The sequence below is a fragment of the Rhinatrema bivittatum genome, chromosome 4 (assembly GCF_901001135.1).
Source record: "Rhinatrema bivittatum chromosome 4, aRhiBiv1.1, whole genome shotgun sequence".
NCBI lineage: Eukaryota > Metazoa > Chordata > Amphibia > Gymnophiona > Rhinatrematidae > Rhinatrema > Rhinatrema bivittatum.
In genome coordinates, this window is record NC_042618.1 from 227,734,038 (window position 1) to 227,754,198 (window position 20,161).

At 44.4% G+C, this 20,161-nt stretch overlaps 1 protein-coding gene across 1 annotated transcript in view; it reads right to left on the reverse strand.

Moving 5' to 3' along the window:
* Positions 1-20,161, reverse strand: part of DUSP16 (dual specificity phosphatase 16) — a 132,804-nt gene that overhangs the window by 68,640 nt on the left and 44,003 nt on the right. Inside the window, exon 2 of the mRNA XM_029599803.1 lies at positions 13,881-13,952. The gene's annotated coding sequence lies outside the window, so the exon portion shown is untranslated. The remainder of the gene's footprint in view (positions 1-13,880; positions 13,953-20,161) is intronic.

Sequence of the window (20,161 nt, forward strand, 5' to 3'; positions counted from 1 at the left end):
AAGAATGAACTAATTTGAAGACCTGTTGTACAAAAACTAAAAACTCAGAATCAAGATTAATTCCCAGAATTAATACAGTCTCTAAGTAGAATTTCCATTCCTACCACACATGGTGCTATAGACAGAGATTTATTCTGTCCGCTCAACCAAAGGGCCTCTCAACTTCTGGGGGTTAAACTTGAGCTTATATAAAGATAACCACTGAGCAACAAAATTTAGACACTTATGGAAATTTAAGATTTCCACAGGGTGCTCTGGGTCTATATATGCCGGTGTTTCCCCAACCTTTGCAAGCCCAAAGTGTTGTGTGGCACATCTTTCTCCTCGGCGCAGGCAGTGCAGAGATGAAGAAGACTTGTATAGTCAAAAGAAGAGCTAGGGAAACTCTGAAAGGGCAGAAAGAGGCAGTAGAGGAGGACCGGAAGGATCATCTGTATACTGCTCCCAGCATCCCCCGGGAGAGGAGTCTAGAGGTCACCGCAAGCAATCCAGGGATTGACTTCCACAGCCCCAGCTTCCAGAGGCCCCGCACCCTTTGCAGTAGAGGAGGACCGGAAGCACCCTTCCATTAACTGAGTGAAGATTAATTTAACGGTGGTTAAAGAGGATTGGTAAGTATAGCTTTCAGAAATATTTGGGCTTATAAAAGTTTGGTGAAACGTGAAATTAAGGGATATATTCTTTAGAGTTTGTGTGTATCTGAGGTAATAAGCAAACCAGAGATTGTTCTGTCCCCAGTAAAGGGTACATGTTTGTGTCTGTATAAAGTGCAGCCCACCTGTGTTTACCACAGCCCCTCCTTCCTAATACTTGTGACACTTTCTGTAACCCAGCACAAAAGTCTGAGAGCCCTGCCTTTAAAGGGAGTTTGCCTTTAACAGAAGCCCCCTCCCTTCTGTTCCTCCCATTGGGAAAGGATCTGTATGCCTTCTTAACCTAACCTGGGTCCTTTCAGGTGCCTTATTGGCTGAAGGGACTGCACTTCATGTTCCCTCCTGTGTCACTTGGGTCCTGGGCTCGCTACCATTGGCTCTCACCCCTTACCTCAGCCTGAGGAGATTTTCTCCTGTAAACACTTTCCAAGACAGTGGGTCAGTCTCAGCTAGGCCAGTAGAAGACTCACGTGCCTGTAACCTCTGTTACACGAACAGCTTTTTACGTTCCTCCTACTGCTTTAATTATAAAGACTAATCAGCTTCAACCCCTCGTTCTCTTACCCTGCGTCCCAAGAAACTTCACCTCCCTTCCCCTGCCTTCCTACAGCAACAAGGATCTCTGCCAGAGGCATAGACGTTTGAAAGCAACACTTGTAAGTAATAAGAAATTATCTTTACAATAAATGACTTCAAACATTAAGATCTTTGTTTTGGAGACTGATTGGGAGGAACGTTAGCTGCTTTGGATGAGGAAACTTGGGAAGTTTCTGTGAGACAAAACAGTAAAAAAGCTGTGCAGTAAAAAAGTTGTACAGACATAGTTAATTCTAGAAACATAGAAACATAGAAATGACGGCAGAAGAAGACCAAACGGCCCATCCAGTCTGCCCAGCAAGCTTCACATTTTTTTCTCACACTTATCTGTTTCTGTGTGTCTAGTGTCTGTCTTTCCCACCCACTCAACCCTTGATTTTTAGGCACGAGACACTTTCTCATTAAAAAATCAATCAGGGTCTTATCTAAATCATACTATTGTACCAGCCCTTATTGAAAGTTTAATCATCCCCTTATAGGACACTAGCGGATTAATTAGTAAATTCACCTGTAAGTTTAAAGTGTTCTCATTCCAACTCCCTTAGTATCCTAAGCTTAACTAGGAACTCAATAAAACTAAGATGAAGGCAGCAGTCCAGCAGCAAGAGGGGGGGCTTTCCAGTCTTTTGCATTGAGCATCACATGTATGATTTTTTACCCATTGGTGAGAGACTGTATGTGTGCACTCAGTGCAACGAGCTCCTGGCTCTCAGGGAACGAGTCCGATCTCTGGAGGCTAGAGTAGCAGACTTGGAGGAGCTGAGGCAGACAGAGAGATACATTGATGAGACCTTCAGGGACATAGTAGCCAAGTCCCAAATCCAGTCTGGCAGCCCCAGTGCTGCCTTGGATCAGATAGGTCTCCCAGAAGGAGAACATCACCCTGGTGTAGCAGGAAGTGATCCTGTAGCAAGGACCTGCTCTCCAGGTGATGTATTGTCCTTTCGCACCGAGGACAAGTCTCCCAGGGCTACTGCCCAGGAGGGAATTGAATCACCATCATAGTTGGTGATTCGATTATTAGAAATGTAGATAGCAGGGTGGCTGGTGAATGTGAGGACCGCCTGGTAACTTGCCTGCCTGGTGCGAAAGTGGCAGACCTCACGCGTCACCTAGATAGGATTATAGACAGTGCTGGGGAGGAGCCGGCTGTCGTGGTACATGTGGGCACCAACGACTTAGGAAAATGTGGGAGAGAGGTTCTGGAAGCCAAATTTAGGATTTTAGGTAGGAAGCTGAAATCCAGAACCTCCAGGGTGGCATTCTTTGAAATGCTTCCTGTTCCACGTGCAGGTCCCCAGAAGCAGGCACAGCTCCAGAGTTTCAATGCATGGATGAGACGATGGTGCAGGGAAGAGGGATTTAGTTTTGTAAGGAACTGGGGAAACTTTTGGGGAAAGGGGAGACTTTTCAGAAAGGATGGGCTCCACCTTAACCAGAGTGGAACCAAGCTGCTGGCACTAACTTTCAAAAAGGCAATAGAGCAGCTTTTAAACTACAACAAGGTACTATTGGTGGCCAACCATGAAAAAGGATGTACAAGCTTATGTGGGTTCATGTGCTGTCTGTCCAAGCAAAAACCACCAGCCGGACGTCCTTGGGGTTTGTTACAACCTCTACCTTCGCCGAATGAACCCTGGACACATATAGCAGCCAATTTCGTGGTAGACTTGCCACCATCCAACGGACACAACACCATTTGGGTCACAGTTGACCGCTTCTCCAAAATGGCACATTTTGTAGCGCTACCAGGATTACCCTCTGCTATGGAGTTAGCAAAACTCTTTATTAAACATATCTTCCGCCTTCATGGGATGCCTAAGCATATCCTATCTGACAGAGGAGTACAATTTACTGCGAAGTTTTGGAGAGCTTTATGCCAAAAATTTGACATCGCTTTGGACTTAAACTCCGCTTACCATCCTCAGTCTAACGGCCAGACTGAGAAAATGAATAGGACGCTGAAACAATTTCTGTGATCCTATGTCAATTCAAGCAGAACGATTGGGCTGAATTACTGCCTTGGGCAGAATTTGCTGTCAACTCACATCCTGCTACTTCTATGGGGTCTTCTCCCTTCCAGCTTGCCTACGGATGACAACCACTGCCTCCTCTGTCAATTCCATTATCAGTGGCTTCTTCTGCCGCACAGACTACTGCAGCAGAGCTAATTCAACTTTGGAAGCAAACAAAGGAGCTACTCCTCAAAGCAGGACAGAAATCAAAAAGAACCTACGATGCTCATCATCAAAAGGCACCACAGTTTCAGCCTGGAGACAAAGTCTGGTTAAGTACCAAGTATCTTCGCCTCAAACTTCCTTCAGCACGTTTTAAACCTCGCTATGTCAGACCCTTTGCTATCCTTCGGCGATTAGGGAATCTGACATACAGCTTGAAACTACCTCCATCAATGAAGATACACAATGCATTCCATGTCTCTCTGTTAAAACCATTGATGCTCTTAGAGTTCTCCAAGAAGACCCCAGAACCTACCAGTCTGGACACTGAGGACGACATCGAATATGCTGTGGATGACATCTTGGATGTCCATAAGAGAGGTAAGACATGGGAGTATCTCATCTCCTGGGAGAACTATGGACCAGAAGAGAACTCATGGGAACCGCTGGCCAACATCACAGATAAGGACATGGTACGTCAATTCCACCTGGCACACCCACGAAAACCCAGACCACCTGGAAGAGGTCTTGGAGGGGGCCCTTTGAAGGGGGGTACTGTTGTGTCCGGTCCCAGACGGCTGCGACCGCTCTGCTTTACCTCTTTTCTACCCTTTTCCTCCTCTGTGGGCAATATGGCTGCCTCTGGTGCCGAGTGCCGAAACCCTTGGCGTCTCCAACGCAGCATGGGCATCCTAGTCCGCCATGCTCCTTCCCGTGGTCTTACGCCTAAGTACATGTCATGGCGGGAACCTTGGGGGCATCCCCACCGCATGACGTCAATACCTCCGGGTATTTAAGCCTCCACTATGCTACCTACGTTGAGTTAGCAAGGACTTCAGTTTAGCTACTCTGACTGCTCTAAGCTGCCCACTTAGACGCCTCTCTACCCTCCGGGGAATCTCGCTCTGATGAAGCTCTAGGCACCCGCTCCTCGGGGGCCTCTCGCTTCCTACAACCCTTCGGGGTCTCTACTAACTAGATAACCACTCCTCGGGGGTCTTTCTCCATTTCATTTCAGGATCTTCTGCACTATTTGGTACTCGCTCATCGAGGGCCTATCAGTCCAGTTTATCCTGCACCACGGACCTTCGGTCCCACCATCTCCTATGCCAGGAAGACGTCCACACTACACTCCTGTGAGTACCTCTGCGATCCAGTTCTCCAACTCCACCCACCAGGCTTGGCTATTCCTGCACTGCGGGTCCCTACCTACCTTGAACATCTGGGTGAGACTTCTATATCTAAGACTGTCTGAGCATATTGGCACTTTGCTGGACTTCAGTGTCTTTCCTTCCTGCCTCATACCATCTACCTTCAGCAGTGCAATAAAGCTTTCCACCTACAAGTGTCTGCTCTCTCAGTTTAGCCTATTGCTGTGGTTCCCCACGGGGCCCCTCCCCGTGGGAGGAGTCCTCTCCACTGCAACTAAGGGTCCACAAGATGCCCCAAACTCAACAATACACTCTTAAGATCTCATTACTTACATATTAAATCAAATGCACAAAAAAGCTGAAGGGAGAAGACCAGAAGGATATTAGGAATGATTGATTTTCACTGCATATAGAAATAGAGCCTATTATAATCTGCCAAAATGGATATACAAAATACAGAGCATGTCGTCTGGTCTGTCTGCTGTAATTTAGCATGTTCATATGTATTCAAACTCAGGTTGGACACATTTAAGGCAAAGCAGTCTTGGGTGAGCCATGGCTTCTGTCTAGTAGTATATTAACAGCAGGTGGTAAATTGAAGCCTCAGATTTCTAAATGTCAAACGATTCATACATTAGTTATGCTAAATTTTAGTAGTAAATAGAAGAACCATGTTGAACCAGGTTGGAAGAACCATGTCTTCCAACCTTCAGAAAGAGACTTAAGACATGGCTGTTAAAGAAAGCCTTTCCGGACCCTGACTGATGCTCTCCCACCAAACACAGCAAGACTGATTATCACCCACTAAACTGATACAGACTTACCAACCACTGCACGTTCTACTTCTTGTTAAACTTCTATCATCCTCTTCTTCAACTCCCAGTTAGAACCATCCTTGTTTTATTGTAACTGCTTCTTTCTGCGCACTTGTTATAATTTGTTATATTTTGCAAATGTATACTCTCATGTTATAGTTATGTACGTTTATAATTTATTGATCACCCCTTGTTTTATGTAAACCGACATGATACGAACTCCGTGAATGCCGGTATAGAAAAAAAACTCAAATAAAATAATAAATATATTTAATTGGATTAGTTACTATATATTAAAATCCCTGGGACTCTATAGCTGCTGAATAACATGTTCATAATACAGCATAATGTGTTGTACATGTTTGGATGCAGTTTCTTTTCAGTTGTCTTTCTGTAAGTAATTTATGTTTTTTAAAATTTGTGTATATTTTTGCTTTGTAATCTGCCTCAAACCTTTTGCTATTATGAAGAGGTGGACAACAAATTAATAAATTCAAATTCAATTTGTGTCACTTCAAAGCAAGGTATAAAAAAAACCTTAAATAAATAAATAAATAAATAAGTTACATTCAGGTACTGTAGAATACCACTGTCTCCATCATGGCCATTCTAGACAATGGTGTTTAACATCAAGGAACTAAGTCCCAACTGTGGATGTACTTTTTTTTTTTTTTTGTTATCATCAGTTTCTTCCTTGGAATGCCAGCTCAGTTGGAACCATCTTTACTGATCTATAGTATCATGAAACTTTATTCACAACTACCTTTCTTCCCCTCGCCCTATTTTAATACCTCCCATCTCACTGAACCTGCAGTGACAGACCCTGACCAAGAACCACAGATTACATCTCCCTATGGAACTTAGTACATTACTCCTGGGGGAATTCTGCGCAAATAAAATTAAAATTCTGCAAACTTTATATTGGTCAAAATAACACAATTTACATGACAGTCTTTAAGTAATTACATTTTAAATTAATACAGAAAAAAGTTATTACTTAAAGATGCAGAATTTTAAATATTTTGAGCAGAATTTCCCTAGAAATTCACTATAAGAGTGTCCCTTCTACTCGCTCTCCGTACTCCCCTAGCCACTTTGCCCTCTCAGGCCCCAACTCCTCCAGCTGCCAGTATCTCTAGGCTCAACCCCTTCCTCTCTATGGCCAGTCCCAGTGTTTGACCCTGTTCTCAGTACTGCCCCTCACACAGGCTCCCTCTGTCCCTCCCTCTCTCACACACACCCTCATATAGGCTCCCTCACTCTCACAAACACACACACACACTTCCCCTCATACAGGGCCCTCTCTCTTGCATACACACCCACACAAGCTCCCTTTCTCTTTCACATATACATCCTCTCACAGGCTACCTATTAGGGATGTGAATCGTTTTTTGACGTTTTAAAATATCGTCAGATATATTTTAAATCGTCAAAAATCGTTAGAGCTGCGATACAATAACAATTTCCCCGATTTATCGTCAAAAAATCGTAAATCGGGGGAAGGGGGAGGGGAAGGGGGAGGGCGGGAAAACCGGCACACTAAAACAACCCTAAAACCCACCCCGACCCTTTAAAATAAATCCCCCACCCTCCCGAACCCCCCCAAAATGCCTTAAATTACCTGGGGTCCAGAGGAAGGGTCCCGGTGTGATCTTTTACTCTCGGACCTCCGGGTGCGTTGTAGAAATGGCGCCGGTGCTACCTTTGCCTTGTCATATGACAGGTCAAAGGTAGCGCCGGCGCCATTTTGTTTTTTGTCCCCCGACGTCAGGAGCGTAGGAGATCGCTCCCGGACCCCCGCTGGACCCCCAGGGACTTTTGGCCAGCTTGGGGGGGCCTCCTGACCCCCACAAGACTTGCCAAAAATCCAGCGGGGGTCCGGAACGACCTCCTGCAGTCGAATCGTGTTGCCATACGGCAACACGATTCGACTGCAGGAGGTCCGTGAGTGATCTCCTACGCTCCTGACGTCGGGGGACAAAAAACAAAATGGCACCGGCGCTACCTTTGACCTGTCATATGACAAGGCAATGGTAGCGCCGGCACCATTTCTACAACGCACCCGGAGGTCCGAGAGTAAAAGATCACACCGGGACCCTTCCTCTGGACCCCAGGTAATTTAAGGCATTTTGGGGGGGTTCGGGAGGGTGGGGGATTTATTTTAAAGGGTCGGGGTGGGTTTTAGGGTTGTTTTAGTGTGCCGGTTTTCCCTGTCTCTGCAACATTCCAGGTAGCAGAAGCTGGGCCTGGGAAACTTGAGTCTTCTGCATGGCATACACACATTTCTACAATAATCCCCCCATCTATCAGGCCGATGCAATACTGGCACGCAGAAAACGGGCACTCATGATTGAGGGCCCGCTCTCCGAACACACGCCGATAGACCTCTCTGGGGTGCCCGATTTAATATTTAAAATCAGCTGCCGCGGTAAAAAGGAGGCACTAGGGGAAAATATGTGCCCCTAGCACCTCCTCAGCAGCAGGAGCCCAGGAGACGTGGCTGTCAGCGGGTTAGGAAAATGGTAGCTCAATTTTACGTGTCCACAATGTGCGTCCAACCACGGGTTAACCAGTGCGCTTGGCTGAGTACGCTGTATTGGATCGGCCTATTTGAACATGGGAACCTGAAAAATATGCCATTACAGCTTAGAATTAAGACAAGAAATGTCATGCTTCTAGAAGATGAGCCCTTGGACTGCTGTTGGGTGGTGCAGCCTAGTTCATGCTGGCATGGACTAGGCCCTGACAGGCGGCAACTGGCATGTTGCAAGCTGCCGACAGGACAGGCAGGGTCCAAGCAGAGGTGAAAAGCAGGCTAAATTCAGGGCTGGCAGAGTTCAGGCAGAGACTAAAAGCAGGCTACGGTCAGGGCAGGCAAAAAAGCGAAGCAACACAGGGCCAGGCCAGGTCTGCAACAAGAAATCAGTCCAAAAGGTAAAGCAAAAGCAGGGCAAGCAGGAACCAGGGCAGGAGAGGAGTCAGGAACAGAGTAGATAGGTAAACAGCAAGGAATGGAAGGAAGGCTGTAGACAGGTAGACAAGCAGGAACAGGAGACAGGATCAGGGGTGCCAACACCATCTTGGCAGAAGAATGCCAAAAGGACCTATTGCTAAAGTGCTGGCTAGGCATATTGAACTTCCTTATATCTCAAGGCAGTGATAACGGCATCAGCCAGCACCCCAGGAAGTCCTGATTGCAGGGCCTATAAAGGCTCAAGGACTGAGGTGGCCTGTGGCCAGAGGGTGCCGCACAAAAATATAACAAAACAAGTGGTAACTGATCAGTGGAAGCTGCAATTCTCTGGAAAGGAAATAAAGGGGGGGAAAACTTAGAAGTAAACCTCACATTTGTGCAAACTATACTACGCAACACATTTTTGTTCAAAAATTCTAGGACAGCTTTCATTCCTCTTACTAAAACTAATAAAGCAGTTATTTTATTTATTTGGTCTTTTATTACGCAACTTCCTAATGCATAGTTCAGGGTGGATTACAGCATGACACCCATAAAAATATATATAACAAACAAATGACAATACACAGTAACACAGTAATAACGGTATAAAAAGACCAAATGGTCCATCCAGTCTGCCCAGCAAGTTTCTTAGGGTAGTAACTGCTGCTCCCTGCGGTTACCCTCAAGCCTTATGTTAAGGGTAATATTTACAATCAAAACCAAGCAACTGTCAAACCTATATAACAAATACTGCTAGCAATATTTTTACAGGGTGAGCAGCCTTCTTGATCATTCAGATAATGCTGCTGGAACATGCTTTGCTTTTGGACTTGGCCATAGAAGCAGTACTGTGCTTTTTTCCCCCTAATGTCTGCATATCAATACCCTTGACCGTAAAAGTTCGGGGGTCTAGTGTTGACTGTCTTCTGAATCCTAGTCTCCTTATTTTATCTTTTGCCCCCACCGAAGCGGAGAACATTATTGCAGTTGCATCAAAAACATCAAGGCTAATTGATGCTCTTGATGCAACTGTGCTGAGCACTATTACTGCAGTGACTGGATTAAGTGAGTTGGGAGGTGGGGGATATAAAATAAGAGGGAAAAATCCCCCTATAATTATGAATGAAGGCTCATGGGACCAGAATTCCAGCCCTGAGCTGAAGACTCAAAGGAGCAGGAGGAAGCTGCTGGTCCCCTCCCCATCCAAAAATTTATCGCAAGCCATTTATCTTTCACTTCATCTGCTTTGTTTTTATTACCTAGCTAAAGATAAAAGGTGATAATAAACCAAGGTTTAAATCTGCAAGCTAAACAAAAGGAGGAGACAACTGGATGACATCACTGCTGCAGTTTCAAAGGTCATGCCATGCCTGTACAATAAACTTCCAAATCATTATTGAATCTGACAGCAGGCTGTTTTATTAGCCCATAAAATGCAGCAGCAGGAGCCATCAAGAAATGGAAAACACTCCAATAAGAAAAATAAGGGTAGATTTCCTCTTGAGTAAAAGCAGCAACAAAGGTTAACAAATTGCAATACATTTTTATTGGACTAACTTGATACATCTATGGCTAGCTTTTAAGAGTTCTACTTCTAGTGCACTGACTTAATGGAAGAAGTGTTAACACTTGAAAGCTGGCGACAAATGTATTGCTAGTCCAAAAAGGTATTGCCTACAACTTGTTTTTTGATCTCCATTTGTACAGACCTATGTGGGCTAGCTAACCAATTACTTGCGTTTAATAATTACCACATTTAAAGCTTTTACATCTACCATCACTGCCAAGCGTTTCTTGCTTCAGTGAAGTTAATCCACACTGCCTATAAAATTTAACTATACCACATTCCTTCTTCCTCTTTATTCTAAATTCAGAGCTTTTCCCATCCTAACAACTTAGTTTATTAAAGTTTGGAGAATCCTAGTCCTTGTAAAACCGGAAGAATGTGACCATTAATCAATTAAAAAGCATTGTGATATAATTTAGTTTGTTGAACTATTTAGTTTGATCAACTGTGGGTTGAACTTTTAGTGCACAATAATTGAAACGAAACAAACAAAAAAAAAACAAAAACGCTGCACATCCCTTATTCTGCAGCACTTTGCTGAAGTACTTCAGAGTCTCTTCATATCAGATTTACAATCAGGTAAGATAAGGAGATGATTCAGCAGCTTATCTACTTTCTCAAAAAAAAAAAAAAAAAACCCAAACAAAAAACAAATCACCATGGAGAATATCTGGAAAAATTGTCTCTCAGACGGAAAGTATGCTTGTCATCGTTAATCCTCAATTATGTCATTTCACTAATGAAGCAGCACAAAACTTCAGATGTTGGGATTAGAAGTCGGGTGACCTGGAGGGGGAAAACTCAGACTACGGTGAGGGGCAGCGGGAGTGCCTAATTTCCACACTGCAGTCAAGGATAACCTGGAATTTGCACAAGGCTGAACCTGCTGGAGAATATCACCAAGGATGGGAACGTACACTTGCTGGGCTTTCCTAAAACCAAGATGCTCTTCCCACAAGAACAGTTCAAGAAATGCTTACAGGAAATACTTAAAAATGCCCTCTGAATCTATCGCGCCATGATCTAAAAGACATTTACCAACATCTAAACAGGATTAAAGGGGGCAGTTTTCAGAAGTCCGTGGACATTGTTACCTCTGGGCTTTGCACCAGTTCTGAAAGGAAAAATGCAAGCATGCCTTCCCTTTGAAAATTACCCATGGGGGTGGAGGGGAGGAAAAAAAAGTATCTGCAGAGATTTGCATCTGCTTTTTCGGCAGGAAATTTTTTATGGAGAAAAAAGTTTTGAAAGTGTAAAAAACACGTGCATGTTGTTGCTTCTTCTGACCTAGCACTGTCCCTGGGAATGCCTTCGCACTACGTAGGTCAAAGTACATGCAGTCAAACCACATGTGTGCTTTTAGCTGTATGGAAGATGGGCAATTTTCAAAAAGCTCTTTTACCAGGACTGGTGAATGCCTTTTGAAAATGATGTTCCCTTTTTGAAGATGGTTTTATGAATAAAGTTTTCACAATAGTCTGGATGTAGTAGCAGTGCTGGAAGCATCAAAAGACAAGGTTCTTACACATGCTTGAACCTGATAGAGATCTAGTGCTAAAGTTGAAGGGCTTGGGGTTTGTTTTTTTTTAGGGATAGAGATCCCATTCTTTTATGGTCAAAAAATTGGGATGACATGATATAGAGTTTATCCATTCACATTTGTTTCTTGTTACCTGCCATCACTGAGATGCATCCCAAAAAAAAAAAAAAAAAAAAAAAAGGCAGGCTTCGAGTCTTCCCTTCTGGCTTTCCCTCCCTTCTGTTTTGGCCGCTGGCTGCGGTGGTCCGCGACCGGGGCCGAAGACGTACCCGAGGCGTCGGGTCACCTCTGGGGATCCCGCAGAAGCAGGCAGGCCCCTTTAGTGTTGTCTTCGCGGTCGCTGCTGAGCCCGGCCGCATGGCTCCCTTCTCGGCCGGGCTGACTCCTCCTCCTCTGGCCTTCCTAGAGTCGCGCGCGCGGCAGATACTTTACATTTAAAGGGGCCACGACAGGAAATTGTCGTGGCTCCTCCCTGTGGACTCCACCTTCCGGTTTGCTATTTTAGGCAAGGTCTGCTCCTCAGACCTTGCCTTGGCTTCTTGGCTCTTAGTTGGTGTGTCCCTGTGCTCCGAGTTCCTGGCTTCTCCGTTCCTGGTTCTGCTTCTCTCCCAGTTGGTCGGATTCCTTTGGACTTGACCCTTTGGACTGGCTTCCGACCATTCTTCAGGCTTTTACCCTCAGACCGGCTGCTGACCATTCTTCAGGCTTGACCCTTAGACCGGCTTCTGACCATTCTTCAGGATTTGACCCTTTGACCGGCTGCTGACCACTCTTCAGACTTTGACCCTTGGACCGGCTTCCAACCATTCTTCAGGCTTTAACCCTTGGACTGACTTTCGACCTGCAGGAGGCGCCTGCATCCAGATCCCTTCTCTGTCTTCAAGGGTCCACCTGAGTCCAGCCTCGCCTTCCGACAGTAGGGACCTAAGAGGGTTTACCCTCTTAGGTAGTGCCAACTCTACCTCGGACCAAGGGTCCACCTTCAGAAGCGTAACACCTTCCTCGTCAGCAGTCCATTGATAGCTTTGTGTCTCATACTCCTGAACGTATGGGTTCAAGTAGCCCCGCTGTGATGGCCTACGGAAGAGTGTCTGGTTTGAGATCTCACCGAGCCCCTTAGAAATTTGGCCACCACTGTCTGAACGGAGCATTCTCCTCTCCAGCGTCAGCTTAGTGCAGCTCGAGGAGGTTACTGGAGCTGATGTGTCGGAGGGAGCTAGAGAGCTGGCATCCGGTCAGAAGACTTTTACCGACTGGTTCAGGGCTTGGAGTAAAGCCTTTGCTTCAGTAGAAGATGGGAGAATGATGTTTTTCTGAGGGTATTTCATCCTCTGAGAAGTTTCAGTTCATATAGTCTTCCAATGCTAGTGAGTCGCCCTCTGATTTGGTCAAACTGGCAGTGGTAACTTTAGACCCTTTCTAGGATCTGTTAGTAAAATTTGGCATCTCTCTTTCAGGTTGCTATCAGGGAAAATTGATTCTATGGTACCAAAGTTTGAAAGACAGCTATAAGAACACTTTGAGAAAATCCTTGCTTTGAAGGGTGTTGTGAAAAATATTCAGTCTATTAATGGTATTCAGGAGCATGAGGGTCTTTCAAGAAGAGTGGCATTTTTTGAGAATCATTCAAAGCATTTAAACCTGCTGTTTCTGAACTTCCCTAAAATGATTGGTGAATTACCTCGGATGATTCAAATACTTGACACAGGGTTTGCTTATGTCTGATAACATAATTCCCCCTTTTAATAAGGTATTTTTTTTTTTACCATCTGCTGTACATTTGAAGGCCCAGCAAGATCAAATTAATGAAGCACCTGTGGATGTGTTACATTAAATATCTTTTTCAGAAAGTTGTAGTTCAGAGATCTATGAGAGGGCTATTTTGTTGTTGGTTTCTTTCATTACCAAGTAGGATTTAAGTACTGATATGAAATCATATTTTTAAAATATGACTAACATTTTTTTAGTTCCAAATGTTCGGATTTATCCTGATTTAGCTAAGATCCTTCAGGAGAGATAGGGTTTTTGGCTTTATGTCAAAAAGTTAGTGGGATAGGGACCTCCTATATAATGCCGATTATTATATATTTTTTGCTTCTGAGCTTTCAGAGATATCACAAAAGAGATTACATCTTCTCCAGTGCCTAGTCAGAGTTAAAGTTATTTGGTCCTTTTTTAGCATTAGCATCAAGTTTTTCATGCCATGGTTGTTTCTGGAAATATTAATTACTTTTGAATCTCCTATCTGATATTTCCTCTCACTTTATTTTTGTAGGCTAATGTAATAGGAATGCATTTTTGATGTATTTTCTTTTGTTTCTTTGTATCCCATTGTGTTTCTTATGCAAAGGTAATGTACTTTGTACTGAATTTCAAATTAAAGAAAAAAAATTTGTTTTCCCATACATGTTACATGTGACTTACCTTATGAGGAAAGTATATTTCAGAATGAAGGAATGGGTTGTTTTCATTGGTGATATTTTGTATTTGAAGTTTCTGTGGAAACATAATTAATACAGACATTCGTTTTAACTTTTTATGATATATTTTCCCTAGGTTTTATCAGCAATTATTATAACGAATAACAATGGGAGAAAATAAGTGGAAGACTGACATTTTATCAATAATAGAAAATTGCCAAACAAAATTATTTTTTTTCTTTTAACACTCCCTTTTTATGCATAACTATGGGGGTCATTTTCCAAGCGGATTGCACGCGATAAGGAATGTTTCGCACGCGAAAAGTCCCTTATCGCGTGCGATACCAGGATGGGGGTGGAGTCGGGGCAGCGTCAGCCTCAGAAGAGGAGGAGTCGGGGTGGCACGGGGGCTGATGCCGCGAAGACTGCGAAAGGTAAGCACCTTTATCAATGTCAGTTTCGCGCCGAATAACTACACCTTTTATGGTGTAGTTATTCGGCGTGACGCCGGCAGCGATCACACCATGGAGGTGTGATCGCTGCCGGCTAGCCCAGGACCACTCCCTGCTTCGCCCTCCCCACCCCCCATTACTGCGGGATTCACTGTGTCTTGCGGCATTAGTGAATCCAGCCCTATGAGAGCCCTTTGTTTTTAGTTTTTGTTTTATTTTTCCTAGGAATTTATCAACATTTATTTATTTAGATATTTTATATACCGTCGTTCCATGTGTAGATCACAATGGTTTACAAAAGTAACATCCATAGTCTTAAATTAACAAACTGATGAGAAAATGGACATTCATGTCAATGCCAGCATAAGAGTAAATACATGCACTGGGCAGAATAATGAAAACAGATTACCAGTAATGTGATTTTATTTGTTTGATAGATCCTGCAAGACTTTCGCTAGCAATGAAGTCTGGATTTGGATTAACAGTCTACCACTTCTACCTAAAACTCAAACTTTTAAGACAAGACCAATGATACATTCAGTAGCATCTACAGGTCCTGAGCTTCATTTGTGACATCTGTTGAAAAAAAGCTTGTCCATCCTTCTATCAGTCGACAGGATAGACAAATGAACAATAATAGCTATCATATAGACTATTCCATTTGCTGTCAACATATTTTCATTGCTAGAACTTGTCTAAGTATAATCTAATTGTTTTCTATAATGGGTAGCCCCTTCCATTAGATTGTTGTATGATGAAACAAAAATTGTATGTATATTATTCTACTGGCCCAGATGTTACCTACTTGTATTCAGATCTTCTTATTTAGTGTCAGCCATGCATCTTGATCATTTTGGCTATTCATGCTCAGAAAGATTTTTTTTTTTTTAAATGGCTAGCCCTTTGGAATCATACAAAAAGGAATACACCTCACACTTTATCAGACACTGTAGTCAAACTTTGCCATACTGAAATAGAGAAAATGCCCTTACTATCAGTTCCCATTCTATAAATGCCTATAAAATGGAACCAAGAGTGAAAAGTCAAAAGCTGGGCACACGTTTGTGTGCACTGAGGGGGAGGGGTAAGGAGGAAGGATAATATATAAATCGAGGCATGAGAATAAGTCATTTTCAGTACACCACTGGAGCACAGTGGTCAGTTTTCAACATCCATTCTCAAAAAGAACATCTAAAAATGCTAAAAAATTAAACGTGCAAAGATAGGTCACTAAGGGGTAGATTTTCCACTCTGCGCGTGCGCGGCCATGTGCACACACTTCCCAGGGCGCGCACATGGATGCACCGATTTTCTAATGTGCGTACTGGCGCACGCATGGTAGAAAATCCGTGGGCCACACGTACATGGGCGCCAGATTTTATAATCCGTGCAAGTATGTGCCCGCAGCATGCGCAAGGGGGGGGCTCTCTTTGTAGTTTTGCCCTTTTGATGATTTGAAATGCTGCAGAAGGCGGAAAGCAGGGGTTCTGGTGGAGTTCCCAGAGGAGCAGCGGATAGCGCAGGGGTCGGGAACCTTTTTGGCTGAGAGAGCCATGAATGCTACATATTTTAAAATGTAATTCCATGAGAGCCATACAAGACCTACCAAATTAATTTACTACAAACCCCTACTCTCCTGACGCCCCCCAAGACCTGCCAAAAGTCCCTGGTGGTCCAGCGGGGGTCCAGGGCTTGCAGACAAATCTTTAATAAAAAAGTAAAAATCTAACAAAACCCTTCACCCTCCTGACACCCCCCAAAGACCTCCAAAATTAATTTACTACAATCCCCACCCTCCTGACCCCCCCCCCCCAAGACCTTCCAAAAGTCCCTGGTGGTCCAGTGGGGGTCCAGGAGCAGTCCGGGAGCGATCTCCTGGACTTGGGCTGTCGGCTGCCAGTAGTCAAAATGGCGCCGACGGCCCTTTGCCCTCACTATGTCACTGGGGTCGACCAATGTCAGCGGTAGCCCCTGTGACATAGTAAGGGCAAAGGGCCGTCGACGCGATGGGGGGCGTCAGGAGGGTGGGGGGTTTTGTTAAGATTTTTACTTTTTTTATTAAAGATTTGTCTGTGAGCCAGATGCAGCCATCAAAAGAGCCACATCTGGCTCGCGAGCCATAGGTTCCCTACCCCTGGGATAGCGTGTCAGTAATAATATTTCTAAGAAGATAGTAACCCTGCCACACTCTCAGGAGCCCTAAGACCTGCCTCCTACCTTTTCCCCAGCATTTGCCCCCTGGAGGAGATGGGGGAATGGTGGGGGACTGTGTGTGTGTGTGTGGGGGGGGGGGGGGGCAGGGGCATTCTTTCTGGGCCAGTCCAAGGGTATTAGGTGCCCTAAGCAATCCTAGTCTCACAACTCCCCCTCCCCTGGCCCTCACCACACACGCACAATTAAAAATGATGCATTTATAACAGATTTTACATGGAAAAAGGACCTCCAAAGCATAGTTTTTTTAAAGCAAAAATATCACAACATGTATATTATTTTTTACATGCACTGTTATGGTGCCAACCACAGCAGTGCATGCAGAAAAGATACTTGGAACCCATATGATATTTGTCATATTGTAAAGATGTTGGGTGTGGGCCTGGCCTTCATAAAGCCATAAGAAAACTCAATTATAATATAGTAAAGCTCACATACCAAAACAGCACTAACAGCCAGCATGTATGCAGGTAATACTGCAAATATTACACCAGGCCCTAAAAACGCCAATACACATCCCATTAGGAAAACAGAATAAACTAACCTGCTGTAGATCCTTATACAGAAACTACACACATCTAAAGAAACTGCACAGAAACCTCACCTCGATCACACATGTAGAATACAGATTTTCATCAAATATACAATAAAGTGATCATAATGTATAGACAGGCAGTGCAGACAAAAACTGAACTGGAAACCACAAGAAGCCAGACTCTATGCAGTGCAACAATAGAAAAACAAAAATATCGTTCCTCATAAAACATAATAAAATCAAGAAATATAACATGAATCATAATAGTAAAAGCATACTACTAAAAAAAGAATACATATTTCAAATCAGCTGACAAACTCGTAACTTTTTTTTAAAAAGTTCTGAAAAACCAATTAAATGTTTCAAAAAACAGACACTTCAAACATCACCCAATAAGCAAAAAGAATAAAAAATGACATGCTCTCCAGATCTGGGAACTTTGATTTCCAGTCACCCTGAAATTGTTGAGGATTAGTGGGGGAAGGGGGCTGCACACTATCTTTATCTTTTTCAAAGACACATACTCTCTAATGCACATGTACATTCTCACACATGCACGCACACAGGTTCACACTCTCTCAGATGTTTCCTCTCTCACACACACACACACACACACACACACACACACACGTGCATTCTCGCTCTCTCTCTCTGCCTCCTCTGGAGCTCACAAGCAGCAGTAGCAGTTTTCACCTTCCACCCACCCAGCTGATGAGACTTCTCTATCTTCCTGAGGCGTGGGCTGATGTAGTTCTTGCTCTTTTCTTCTGGCCACGCATGTCGGCACTACTCCTACTCCTTATAGCAGCAGAGACTTGCCTCCTATTTCCCACCTGGGCAAGCCCATATAATATAATTTCCTTTAACAGGCCCACTCAGGCAGGAAGAACAAGAATGCACAATCGTCACAGTCCTGATACAACTGTGCTGCCTCCAAACTGTATCCTTCTAGGCAGCCCTGTACTCTGTCTCACTCACACACTCCCATACATTTTTGCTCCCTCTCTAATTCCCACCCTTTCCCATTTTTCCCTCTCATTCACCTCTTCTACTCATGCACATCCCCTTCCTCACCCCTTACCTTCTTTTCTCACTCAGCCCCTTTCCCTTCACTCTCCTTTCACTCACGTGCCTTTTCTTCCCCTCCCTTCTCACTCAACTACCTTGCCTCACTTACCCCTCCCTCCTCTCCCAGCTCATTCACTCTTTTCACCTCCTCCACCTCTCACCCGTTCCTGCTCATTCACCCTTTCCACTCCTTTTACTCCCTCCCCCTTTCCCTCTGCTCTCTCACTCACACCCCTTCTTTCTCCCTCAGGCAGATCCTTCTCTCCCACTCAACCCACTTCCCTTCCTCCTCCTGTAGAGTCTTCTTTTTCTTTATGGAAACCCCATCGACAAGACATCGACGATGCTGAGGGTAGTGGGAACCCTGCAGGAACGAGGCTCCCCTGCAGGCCCGCAGGTGCTTCATCAAGCTGTGCCGCGCCAGGCTCCTCTACAGGCCTGCGGGGGAAATGGGAACCCCCACGGGCATGTCACTCCTCTGCAGGCCCGCGGGGGGATAAGGAAACCCTGTGGGAGAGTCATAGAGAATGCTGCACTATTCTATAGGCCCATGGGGTGTTGGAACCCCCATGGCCGCATCATCAAGCTGAGCCATGCAAAGTTCCTCTGCAGGCCCATGGGGGAGGGGGGTAACTGCTGCGGGCATGTCATTAAGCTGTGCCACCTTGAGGCTCCTCTGTAGGCCCATGGAGGGTGGGAATTTGCTGCATGTCACCCTCAGGGTTCTTCTGCCAGTTTTCAGGTTCTAAACCTGGTGGGTTCTTGTCTCGTGGCAACTTGGGGCGATCGCCACAGGAGCATTTTGGGGGGCATTTTTTGCCACGCACATGCTATAAAATCTGATACCCGTGTGCACGATTTTGGCACACGCATGTGCACACGGGTGCCCGCTTGCGTGAGAAGGGGGAATTCTTTTTTTTTAACTCGCGCGGTGATGCAATCAGGCCTTTGCCCAGTTTCCTCCCAGTCCACTCCAATTAAGGAGCGGACTGGGAGGGAATTTCCCTGTCCCCCTAACTCACCTTCCTCCCTTTTCACCCTTCCACCCCGACCCCTAAACCCACACTAACTATTCTATATTTTTTGTAACAAAACTTACCTGCTCCTTTGAGCAGAAGTAAGTTGTGCACCCAGCCAGCTGCTGGCACGCCCTTCACCGGGATAGCACATACGATACAGGTGGAATTTATCTTGAATATTATTTCTACCGAGCATGGTTTTTGCCTACAAAACTAGTATAATGTTGCCATGTCACTAATATACACACCATCTTATGCAATGCTGCAGGCATCTATAGGAGCTATTTTTCACCAATCTTCCAGTGATGCTTACTGCAAATGTACTCCTCTTTGGGACAGACAGCAAGCTATTTGTAGACTACAGTCCTTAGGGCTTTAAATAAAATCTAATGTCTCAAGCTGTAGTGTTATTTTGGTGACATAGCATTTGCAATGCAATTAATCTTGTAGCCGCCATTTAAAGTTCTCGTGTTTGGTATTTATAAACTGAGAGAAAGGCAACCTGCCCTAGAGCAGTTGCAACTCATAAGTCACATATGGCCAATGGGGTCCTTCTGTCATGGAAGTATATTTAATAAATAAAGAATACTTTTTTTTTAAAGCCACCTGTTGCCCAAAAACACATTTTTCCCCCCCTCAGGGTTGGTTGTACTGGGAAGTCCAAGGTCCATGGCCAACTGCTTGAAAAGGAAATCCTCTCTGATAGTGGGAAAAAAAAAACCCCCAAAAACAAAAAAACAAAAACCTTCAGATCACCCATGCCTCCTACTCAAAGCAAAATCTGCTGTAGGTAAAATAAAAAAATACATTTTGATGTATAATTCTGCCTTTCATTGCACGACAAAGTGAATTCCATTCAGGTACTGTATATCTCTCTATCTCCAGAAGGCTCACAATCTAAGAGCTCCATTTACTAAGCATTTTTCCCATAGACACAGAATGGAAGAAAATGTTTAGGAAACAGGTCCCTAGGTTTATATCTAAGGCAATGGAGGTGACG